Source organism: Mus musculus, chromosome 14, assembly GCF_000001635.26.
Source record: "Mus musculus strain C57BL/6J chromosome 14, GRCm38.p6 C57BL/6J".
NCBI classification, from domain to species: Eukaryota; Metazoa; Chordata; class Mammalia; order Rodentia; family Muridae; genus Mus; species Mus musculus.
In genome coordinates this window covers 37,718,870-37,729,541 of record NC_000080.6, presented here as the reverse complement: position 1 = coordinate 37,729,541, position 10,672 = coordinate 37,718,870, and the positions used below count along the sequence as shown (strand labels likewise).

General features: G+C 38.3%; 1 pseudogene; it reads right to left on the bottom strand.

Annotated features, from left to right (window-relative positions):
* Gm5203 (predicted gene 5203) lies at positions 6,369 to 7,530 on the bottom strand (annotated as a pseudogene).

Genomic DNA, 10,672 nt, shown 5'->3' with positions numbered 1-10,672 from the left:
CTATCGATTCCCTGGACATTCCTGGATAGCACAAAAGCTAATTAGCATCCTATCTCCATTCTGCTAGTCTCTAGAGAATTTAGGAGATACATCAGCTGAAGACTGGGTTTTGTTTTGGGAGCCCTAAACTGACTATTATCAGTATAATTGACTATTCTTTCTAAAAAAGCAGATTTTTGAAGACTTAACTATATAAAATGTAACACACCTAATACAACTTTGAGTAAGATATGTAAGATCCTATCATTTTGTTGAAATACTCCATTTAAATTAAAAATTCATCATGAACACATGTTTCCATCTTTCTTCTGGCACCTATTTTGTACATTAAAAATATGTAACTAATAATCTTAGAGGTTTCCTTCATTTCAGCACCCGTCACCATGAAGATTCCTTTTCATCCATGACTGTGCATATGTGTTTGAATTCAATCTTGATTTTGCCTCAGTGAGTCCTGTTTCTTCTATTATTATAATTTATGGCTACAATATGAGAGCAGAGACCATATCTGTTTCCTATTCTCTATCCCTGTAGCACCTATGACCATATTGGACACATAGTATTGATGAATGACATGTGTAATGGCTATATTAGTCAAGGTTCTCTGGAAAAACAGACACTTTACAAATGTGAAATAGAATTTAGGGAGCATGGCAAGATGAAACTCAGAGAAGCTGGTGATGTTTTACCAGTCTGAGTCTGCAGGCTCAAGAGATAGAATTCTTGTGATTTAAATCACAGTCCAGGGCCTGGGGAGATACCAAGGTGGATAAAGTTCTTGCTTTACAAGTGTAAGAGACAGAGTCTGTATCTCTTCTATCCATGTAGAAGCTGGTCAAGCTTGATAAAGACAGGAATTCTGAAGGCAATCTGGTTAGCAAGATTAGCCAGAATTTGTGAGCACCAGGTTTAGTGACAGTCCTGACTCGGAAACTAACACGAAGAGGAATCAAGGAAGACATCTACCATAAACTCCATATAAATCTGCATACATGTGCACACACCTGTAACACATGCAAACATGTACCCACACATGTTAACATGAGTATGTATTCATTCACACAGCACATGTATAGACATCAAAAATTAAATTAAAATGTAAACTCGTAAATCTCAGTCCATAACAGGGATTTCTTTTTTTTTTTTTTTAAAGATTTATTTTATTAATATATGTAAGTACACTGTAGCTGTCTTCAGACACTCCAGAAGAGGGAGTCAGATCTTGTTGCGGATGGTTGTGAGCCACCATGTGGTTGCTGGGATTTGAACTTTGGACCTTCGGAAGAGCAGTCGGGTGCTCTTACCCACTGAGCCATCTCACCAGCCCATAACAGGGATTTCTTACCTTAATCATTTAGGCAGTGAATCCGTCTATATTTTTGTCTGTTAGGACATAAGCAAATATGATGATGCCCTTCACATTAGAAGTGAACAGATTGTTACAGTCAGCAGGCTAATATACTATCCTCAAAGACATACCTGCAAATAATGTTTAGTTGGGCATCCTAAACACAATCCTATTCCACAAAAATTAAACTTCAGGGATTAATGTAGAAGTTTCTGGTTGTGGACTGTGTGTGCAGACGACGTGGTGTTTTGCTGAGGCAGTTTCACATTGTGTTTTGGTGAAACATGACACATCAGAGCAAATGTGATGTTTGGAGAGAGTATAAATTGGACTTAACAGACGGTGATAGGTCACCTGCTTAGCTAGTCTTGCAATACTTCCTTGATCTTGAGTCTTCGATGATCTTCACTTCATTGAGAGATGCACAGCAGACAACCTCTTCTTGCAATGCAGGTATTTATTGTTGCTCCCACTGATTCCTGCTGTTTTGACTGAGGTCTGGCTGTTTCTGCTGGATGGTGCCACCACTACTGATTCGTGTTTGGTATCCTAACACTACTGAACTGGACTGGGGATATCCTGACAGTAGATATTGGAATCACCCCAAAGAACTACTTCTAAATAGATCCATATCACCTTGTCCTATTTACCATCTTTTCTGCCCTACCTTTGGATGATGGGATAGAAGAGGCATCCTCTCCTCCCTCCAACCCCTTCCATATCTGCCCCACGTAACCACAGATAAGTGTAATCCTTCTCATCACATATTTGAGAATCCTTATTAAAAGTAGATTTGGAAAAATCTAAACCTACGAAGGATGTCTGCATCATGAGTAGTTGTTCTTCCAAGACCCTTACCAATCCTATGTTTCAGGCATTTTTGTTCCTAGGTTCCAAACAAAATCTGCCTTTCTTGTCACTTAGGTCCTTATACTGCTTGAGACCCAAGCTTTCCTTATTCTTTACGTCCGCACTCACATATGATCCATAGCAACCAATCACATCAAACCAACAAAGGCCCACCATCATTTTCTTTTTAGAAGACACTCATTCTACTATTCGTTTTGTTTTTAAATAATAGCTAGGACATATTCACCTTCATCCTCCAGACATGGAAAGCAGAGTTCTGAGTCTGAGAGATAGCCCTAGGTTACACAGTCATTTTGTACCTGAATCAAGTCAAACATCTCTAGAGGAACTTCTGCAACCAAAACAACAACTTACATTGATGTGTCAATATAGGTTCATCAGTTGTAACAAATGTGCTGTCCTGCTGGTATAGGCTGATAATGGGGGAGGGTCTTTATGTAAGGAGCTCAGACAGAATGTGGGAAATAGCTGTAACATTTATTGTTTTGCTTTGTTTTATTCTAAAATTTGGCCAAAAAAAAAAATAGTCTATTGAGGGGAAAACAAGTCATCCTCCAGAGCACTATGTAGCTCTGGGTACTATGGCCATGTGTGCTTGGTATCTGTTTTCTATATTTTCTCTTTCATTCATTCATTCTTTCTCTTCTTTTTCTTTTCTTTTCTTTTATTTTCTCTTCTTTTCTTTTCTTTTCCTCTTTGTTTGTTGAGACAAAGTCTCACTATGTAACCCCACATAGCCTTGAACTCACAGAGATCCACCTGCCTCTGCTTCCCAATTGCTAGAGTTAAAGACCTAATTACACCCCACCCTGCTGTAAATAAATGTAATAACATATATACATGCATTTATTTATTTATTTATCTATTTATTTATTTATTTATTTATTTATTTATTCAGTCATTCATTCATCTATCTCTTTGTTGTTCTTTTGAGAGAATTTCTTTGTATATTCCTGGCTGTGCTGGAATTCACTCTGTAAACCAGACTGTCCTGGAACTCAGATATCTGCCTGCCTCTGCCTCCCAAGTGCTGGAATTAAAGTTGTGCTTTACTATGCCCCATGATTTGTATCTTAACTTCTAGGTCTCTGTGGAACACAGCCATTTATAAATCTGTTGTACTGCTGCCATGGTTTCACGCACACTAAAATTTTGTAGATTTTATATGGCAACTGAGACAAAAATTTTCAGCCCTAAACTCCAGAATTTTTGCTGAGGGATTGAGACCTTGTTGGTCACTAGTTTTTCTGCTTAAGATTTGAATTATACATAACTCTCAGTCTTGCAGAAGCCTGTGCTTGACTATATTCCACACATGAACTTGATTGTTCTCACCACTCTGAGTCTTTGGTACTTTGCAACCAAAACTCTCACAAGAAGTCAGAAGCAAGAGTTTTAGGAAAGAAGCATCTATCTCAAACTTGCTTGTTTGATATCTGGGGGAGAGGGGCAGGGGAAAGCTGGGAGGAGTGAAGAGAAGAGAAACCAGTCAGGATGCAATGTATGAGAGAAGAATAATTATTCAAAAGAATCAAAACATGTAAATAATATATATTTCAGTGAATTATTATTTAAAGTGACTAAAGTGAATGCCATCACTTTCTTGAGAAAAAGTGAAAAATTAAAACAAAAAATATTATGAAAACAACAGGGTTTGTTGTTGTTGTTGTTGTTATTGTTGTTTTGTTTTGTTTTCCCCAGACATGGTTTCTCTGTGTAGCCCTGGCTGTCCTGGAACTCACTCAGTAGACCTGGCTGGCCTCGAACTAAGAGATCCTCCTTCCTCTGCCTCCTGAGTGAGTGTTGGGATTAAAGGCATGTGCCACCACGCCCAGGTGAAAACAACAGTTTAAATTCTGTTATTATTACTACTGAGAAAACCCTGTAGGTGCAACATTATGAACTAATCAGTACCCCGGAGCTCTTGTCTCTAGCTGCATATGTATCAAAAGATGGCCTAGTCGGCCATCACTGGAGAGGCCCATTGGACAGGCAAACTTTATATGCTCCAGTACAGGGGAACGCCAGGGCCAAAAAATGGGAATGGGTGGGTAGGGGAGTGGGGGGGGAAGGAGGGAGACTTTTGGGATAGCATTAGAAATGTAATTGAGGAAAATACGTAATAAAAAAAAAAAAGAAAAAAAAAAGCAGTTTACTGAAATGTAAACTAATTAGAAAAATCCCAGAGTTACAGCAGGCCATGTTCTGAATTTTGTTATGTTGCATTTCCACACTATGTTTCTTCATTCTACATATTCCATCACTAATTCTTAAATGTCATTTCCTGCCTGACTTCCTAGCAACACTGACATAGCTCAAGCACATTTCTGTGCATCAACAAGAAGTCTAGCCTTGCATCATGGGCTCGGCATTGGCTTCACATATCCATCACACCATTCTTATGAAGTAAGTCCTTTCTCATGTAAGGAAGCAGAGTTTCATGAAGCCCTAAACACTGGGCCACAGACAAAGACTGAAAAAACAGAAGAGAATGTAAGCATGTGACAACCTTGAAACCTTGAGTCAGGCTAATTCTACACGGCATCTGGTCGCCACAGTGTCAAATATTACACACTCTATTTTCTTCACACTAGCAATGATTAAAAACATAGGCAATAACCTGTTATGATACCCATTTGTCATTATATTTACTGTCTGTATATTCTTAAGGCCCTCATTTTGCTCTTTAAAGTTTTAAAAATTAAAATAAATAATTGTATTACTTTCATCCCTGTCTCTCCTCCCTTCAACCCCTCCCATGTCTGCCCAACATAACCACAGATCAATATAATTCTTCTCATCATTCATTAAAGAAACGTCCTTTGTTACAGTAAAAGGCTTCAGTTTTAAATTTTCAAGAGATTGTGCTTTAACTTATCTGACTGGAAGTTGAATCCTCTTTATAAGATACATACAAAATACTTTCACTAAAAGTATACACTCAGCAGACCATTGCGAACGCTTAAGATTACTTTACCACACTCAGGGTGGTTTTACTAAAAGGCAAGGTAATACTAAACCTTTACTCTGAAATTGTTATCAAACAGGCTATTAAATACTTCCGCATGCATCCCCTCAATAACGCTATCATTATCTGCACTCAACTGAGGAGAAACTGATGAATATTGGAAAGATCATATGAATAGATAGAGGAAGACACAAAGTAATTTCAATGGGATTGCAAAGCCTGTGACTGTACCATAGCTAACATCCATTAGCCAATAGAAAGAGGAAACTAGGATTCATGAAGTCTGCTTATATTTTATTACTAACCCGGAAGAAACGTTCAGGCGTCTATGTGCCTATCTATATATCTTAAGTTCAATTCCCACTGGCTAGCTTTCACGGCAGTTGGGAAGAAAAGTAATAATCACCCTTTCTCGCCTGTGAATCCTGAGCTACAGTTATGAGTGGACTGGCAAGACTGACACAAGAATGATCTTCATGAGAGTCACCAACCACTTTCTGACTGGATTCAAAGCTGGTTCTACAAAATGAAACCCATACCTGGCACTGTTTGTAGGCTATGCTAGACAGGGTATAGGCCTTAGAAGAGAACATACTACTACTTCTTGACTAACCGTGTATAGAATTAAACCAATTCATAACTACTTATCATTATGAAAATAGACCTTGTATCAAACATGATTACTAAAAGCTAAAGCATATAAAAGAGATACTTCAAGTTTATCTACTCAGATTCGTTGCATTTCCACGTACTTCTTCGGTTATCATGAAGAATGGCCTCTCTGAGGCATTGATTGGGGTTAAATAACAACATTAGTAATGATTATCCATAATAACAAATAGCAATAGCAATGATCAGTGATCAGGATGGTGCTATCATGACCAGTGCCCATTCCAGAAGCATCTTTTGTCAGAAATAGAGAACAAATGCAAAATTTGCAATAAAAATGTTTGCTAGTAAATTACCATATGTGATTCTGCTTTGATTTTTGCATTTTCTGCAAGAGAGTTTGAAAGCTTAATGGCACATCAACCCAGGGAGTATGAAATATGAAATGGGCACTCTTAAAGTTGTACAACTGAATTCTGATAACCTCAGTGACTTGAGGCTTAACGAAATGGTTAGGTCATCTCAGATTCTATCCACTGTGAGGTTAATTTTAAGATATATTTCTTTTTTAAATTTTTTTGAGGATTATCAAAGTTTTATTTAAAATTTCAGAGCACTTGAAAATAAAGAATATAATGTACTTGTGTTTTTACTGTGCAACTTAAAAAATGCTTTCAATTACAATTAGCCCTCAAGGGTTACCGCAAACAGCACTGCTCAGCCAGGTCTATCGCTGTCTACCCTCACTCTCTGGTGGCTGGCAGGGAGGTAGGCTGCTGACATCCCTGTGGGTAGGTGGCTTGCTCCTACTCAGAGAGGTGTTTTTTCTTCTTGTTGTGGCTCTCGATTGCCCTTCCCAGGGCTTCATCCGGAATGAGATCTGACATTCGCATGTCTGTATGGCTACAGCCAATTTTTGGGCAACAGGCCTTCTTCTTCCTCTTATGCTTGGATTCAATCATGTGAACAATGGCTTCCTCTTCATATGTATGGCCACACATTTTATTTTTCGCTGGCTTCTTCATTTCCAGCTGTGTTATGGGCCAGATGAAACTGGTTTGCCTCTGGGTCACAATCATATCTCTGTCAACTCCTTCTGTCCCATCATTCTCTCTGTCTGCATGTATACAACCTCATCCATTGCCTGCTCGACTGGAATCCTTATTCTGGTTGAATTCACTGTGTCTTCCATCTTCTTTGGGTTTCAATAATTTCTTCTTCAGCTCCCTCAGCTGTTGCTTGAACTGCATGAACTTTTCATTCTCTTTAAAGTTGGCATCAGAGTTCTTATCCTGTAAAGCCAAAAGTTTCTTCTCCACCAGTAATATTAAATCTGGTATGTTTTTCTGGATGTTCTTCTTTTACATGATTGATTGTAGACTGGACAACCTTAACATAATGGCTTAGTTCTCCATCCATTTTAGCAAACTCAACCATGGCCTTGTCCATACTGTACTCACTACTCACTTGAGTTTGAGTCTCCACAAGGTCCAAGGCAACACTAGAAGCTGTGTCCATTCCAGAGCTGATACAGGATTGGAAGTTTTTTTAAAGAGGAGAGAGCTGACTCTACACCACTGAAGCATAAGTAACAGGTAGCGCCTGAACTTGTACTGGACAGTCCTGGCATCTTGAAATTGTTACCTGGCTATCCCACCTAACTCAGTGATATCTAGCCGAACATCACAAGCCCAGACCCTGACTCCTTTCCTCAGCTCACTTCTTCTGTGGCTGACCTTTTTTTTAACTTTTAAAAGCTCACATTGTTAGGTAAATTTCTTTTTTTAATTAATTTATTTTCTATTAGATGTTTTCTTTATTTACATTTCAAATTTCAGGCCCTTTCCTCTTTTCCCCTCTAACTCCCCCCCCCCAATACCATCCACCCTCCCCTTGCTCACTAACCCACCCACTTCCCTGTTCTGGCATTCCCCTACACTGGGGCATTGAGCCTTCCCAAGGCCAAGGTCCTCTCCTCTCATTGATGTCTCACAAGGCCATCCTTGAGTCCCTCCATGTGTACTCTTTGGTTGGTGGTTTAGTCCCTGGGAGCTCTGGAGGTACTTGTTAATTCATATTGTTGTTCCTCCTATGGGGATGCAAGGGCTTTGCAGCCCTATAGGAAGACATGTTTCTTAAGAAATTTTCTAAAGAAAACTTTGTACCATTCTTCAACCCTGAATGTCATGCCTACCTTCAGAGATGGGGGTGCCTATGTTGCCTAGCAGCAGTACCATGGGGATGATTGCTATTTTAAGTATTATCTAGACTCCTCCTTTGTTCATATTTTACTGTCATATCTTGTAAGTTAAATTTGCTGACCCATGGTTGGGAGGAAGGCAGTGTGCATGTCCTCTATGTAATCTATAATCTATCCCCAGCTTCATTTCCAAAGCACATGAATATTTATTCACTGGGACATTTTATAGGCCAAACAGTCTTGCCTCTGAGGAGGAAAAAAAAACCTCTGAAAAATAAAGTAGAGGACAATTATTTCAAACCTACATCACCTGAGAACTATGATCTTAGTGAATCCAACATTACAATATGGACTATTGTCATAGCTGGAGAGAAAATGAAAGACTTTTCATAAAGCACTCATTTCATATTACTGTCTTTAAAGGAGGGGCAGCCCAAAAATAGACTTTGGTTCACAAATTTTCAGAGGAGAAACTTTGACTTCCACTATGATGAAACGCAATAGTAAAGGTCACTTGAGGAAACTCACATAAAATAATTATTGATTATTTTGGTACATGAGAAATGTGATCTCTAGTGTTCTTCACTACTGTCCCAAGCTATTCATTTGTTGATTTCTAGGAAAATAGTCAGAAATCCTATACCAGCAATATATTAGAGGCAGTGGCTGCTGGGTACAGAGCATATGATGGCAGAAAACCAGAAAGGGAGTGACTTTCCAACCCCAGACAGGTCGCAAGTATATAGCATTCCCATCACACTTTTGCTGGAGTTAATTGATGCTCCTATGGAATCTGGGGCATCACCTGCCCAAACTCTGTGCAGGGATGAATAAACCTGTTACACAGCTATTGCACACATCCCTGATATGGAAAATCCTTTTTAAGTACCTTGACTATTTATCACCTATGAGGAATTCCAGGAAGGAGCTGTGTTTTTAAAGCTGGGAAAGAAGCCTTTTTTGTGTATCATCCATCCATTTGGAAACTGACAAATGAGATAACTGGTGTTACTTTTGTACCTTTACATGGCAGCCTTCTAAGAGAGCTTTGACTGTCATCACAAATAGAGAATGACACATTTCACATTTCAGCACCATGGGCAAGGAATTTCACAATAACCTCACTAACTAGTTATTATACTTGTTGCATTTGTTGCATAGAGCATTTATTAAATGTTGCATTTGTTGCATAGATTTCATAATAACCTCACTAACTAGTTATTATACTTGTTGCATTTGTTGCATAGAGCATTTATTAAATGTTGCATTTGTTGCAAAGAGCTCTATTAAAATAGAGTATTTCAGTCATTTTCAGAATTTCATTAATTATAAATGAGGTAGAGTTAGATTTAAGGATATAATCATTTAACTACACAATTCAGGCACTTACTTTTATTTAGCATTATCCACGTACCTTTTTGAGAAAAGGAGAAGTATACTAGGGTTTTTTAAAGGGAAAAATCTTTTTTTATTAATTCTTTAAGGAATTAATGTAATATATTTGGGTCATATTCACTCTCAAACTCCTCTAAAATTTGCCCCAACACCTTCACCTTTTCTCAATTTTTGGGTCTCTCTCTCTCTCTCTCTCTCTCTCTCTCTCTCTCTCTCTCTCTCTCTCACACACACACACACACACACACACACATCTACCCAGTACAATCCATGTTGTTTATATACTTCTGAGTGTGGGGACGTCCATTAGACCATGGACAACTTAAAAGAGGCAAACACATTCTCTCTCATACTAGTTATCTGTCAGGAACTCCTCAGCTAGGGATGGGACTATGCAACTATGTAACTATGTGACTATGTCTTCTTTCTAAGGGATTGCATTTGCCTTCAGCATGCAAAGGTCATGCTTATGCTGTCACAACTGCTATTAATTTACATATACAGCTTGTTATGTTTGGAAAACACTGCTCCCTCATAGTAATCCTCTGCCTCTAGCTATTACTCTTTCCTCCACCATCCTCTTCCATGGTGATATCTGACCATTGAGAAAAGAAGTATGATTTAGGGCTGAGCATTTTACTGTCCCTCATTCTCTGTATACTTGTAATATACCCACTGATATAATATACTTGTAATATACTTGTAACCCACTGATTAACATCTTGAAAAGAGATAACCTATGACTGACTGGGCCTTTTATTCAAACACTTTTCCAAAGTCCATCACCTTGTAACCAAGTTTCTATATTTTAATTACTTGGGAGGTTTTGTGTAGTTTTTTTGGAGAAGACATGACCAATATCTATTCATTTCAGACAGGGAATTAACAACACATCAAAGAAATTATTCTACCCAAGTATAGCATCGTGTCCCAGTGAATCTCTTGGGATTACCTATAGGAAAGACAGTTAAGAAATCATTTACATTAAAATGTCTTAAAAGCATCAACACCATCAAAAGCCTATTACAATATTCATGGTCATACAGAAAACCTACAACAATGCACAGGAGACATGTATGTTTGGTCAAATGGAGAGTCTCTTCCATCGTCAATTGTCACCTACTGAGTGGGCACCAATTCAAAGAGACTGCTAATTTCTTATCTTTATACTTATAGATCAGGGTAACTCAATCCTTATCAGAGGTGCTTCTTTTTGAAGTAAAACGTGATTGATATAGAACCACAGAGCTGGATAACATGTAGAGGATAAAAGATGATAAAT